The 1,908-nt window shown below is 39.3% G+C and overlaps 1 pseudogene; it reads left to right on the top strand.

The window, feature by feature from the left end:
- Positions 1-8: 8 nt before the first annotated feature.
- LOC102771271 lies at positions 9-734 on the top strand (annotated as a pseudogene).
- The last annotated feature ends 1,174 nt before the right edge of the window (positions 735-1,908 follow it).

Genomic DNA, 1,908 nt, shown 5'->3' with positions numbered 1-1,908 from the left:
ACGCCTGCCCCACTTGAAGAAATGAGTGGTGGATTGGCCCCAAGTAAAAGTACAGTGTATGTTATCCAACTTGCCCTTTTCCCTGACCAACAATGACTTGTACCGGATATTTTCCAAGTATGACAAGGTTGTAAAGGTTACTATAATTAAAGATACCAGGAAGAGTAAAGGTGTTGCATTTATTTTTTTTAAAATATATTTTATTGATTTTTTTACAGAGAGGAAGGGAGAGGGATAGAGAGTTAGAAACATCAACCAGCTGCCTCCTGCACACCCCCTCCTGGGGATGTGCCCACAAGCAAGGTACATGCCCTTGACCAGAATTGACCCCGGGACCCTTCAGTCCACAGGCCGACACTCTATCCACTGACTACTACTTTGACGAAACTACTTTGATAAATCTAAGTGTTGGGAAAGTGGACACTTAAGTTATGCCTGTCTTAAAAATATGCTTGGAGCACGTGAACCTCCAAAGAAGAAAGAGAACACGAAAAGAAAGAAAATTCCTGAACCAGAAGAAGAAACTGAAGACGTAGAAGAAAGTGAAGATGAAGGATTAGATCCTGCTCTCAACAGCCTCAGTCAGGCCATAGCTTTCCAGCAAGCCAAAATGGAAGAAGAACAAAAAAAGTGGAAACCCAGTTCAGGGGATCCTTCAACTTCTGATGATTCAAGACACCCAAGGATAAAGAAAAGCACATTATTTCAGTGATGAGGAAGAACTTAGAGATTAAAATTATATTATGTAAATATTTTTTTTAATTTTTTAATCTTAGAATACCAAGTTCAGTTGGGACTAAAGATTGTTTTTATAATTTGATCATAAAAATACTTAATGCCAAGTAACTTTTTACTATAAAATAGTTCACCCTCACCAGATAGTTGAGTTGGTTGCAGTGGTTGGCAAACTGCAGCTCGCGAGCCACATGCGGCTCTTTGGCCCCTTGAGTGTGGCTCTTCCACAAAATAGCGACTCTGTGCATGGGCCACGAAGTTTCAGTCGCACTGTATGTGCACGCCCGCACGTGGTACTTTGTGGAAGAGCCACACTTTAAGAGGCCAAAGAGCCGCATGTGGCTTGCGAGCAGCAGTTTGCCGACCACTGGATTAGAGGGTCCTCCCAATACACCAAAGCTGCGGGTTCAGTCCCCAATCAGGGCACATATAAGAGTCAATCAATATGTGCATAAAAAAGTGGAATAACAGCCCGGCTGGCGTGGCTCAGTGGTTGAGCATCGACCTAGGAACCAAGGAGGTCACGGTATGATTCCAGGTCAGGACACATGCCCAGGATACAGGCTCAGTCCCCAGTGTGAGGCTTGCAAGAGGCAGCCAATCAATGATTCTCTCTCATCATTGATATTTATTCATTTATTCTCTTCCTTTCTCTCTGAAATCAATAAATATTTTTAAAATTACTATAAAATAGTTCTTGAAAAGAAATTTTAAAGTAATCATGCTTCTATCCTGCATTAGCAGAGTATTAATATAAAGATTTGTTAATAACCATTAACCTTGAAAACAGTATATTTGAATAAAAAAGAAAACAATATATAATCTATTGTCATCCCAAGAAATAAGGTATATATTAAAAAGATTTGTTTGAGGGTTCATTAAAAAAATTTATTAGCCTTGATTAGTTTACATGAGGACTTTTAAAATAAATTTCACCCGCAAGAAAAAAAAACTTCATAAAGACTGTGGGAAAAGTTGAATGATTTATTGTTATTAAATATTTTAAAATTTTTCAAGACAAAAAGAAAAGAATTCTCAGAAAGAGAAACTAAGCAAACAATCCCATTTACCATTACAACAAAAAAATTAAGATACTGGTGGCGGCCCTGCCTGCGGACTGAAGGGTCCCTGGTTCGATTCCGTCAAGGGCAGGTACCTTGGTTTCGGGCACAT

The sequence above is a fragment of the Myotis davidii genome, unplaced genomic scaffold (assembly GCF_000327345.1).
Source record: "Myotis davidii unplaced genomic scaffold, ASM32734v1 scaffold243, whole genome shotgun sequence".
NCBI classification, from domain to species: Eukaryota; Metazoa; Chordata; class Mammalia; order Chiroptera; family Vespertilionidae; genus Myotis; species Myotis davidii.
Note: the sequence above shows the minus strand (reverse complement) of the source record. Positions and strands in the feature narration are given on the sequence as shown.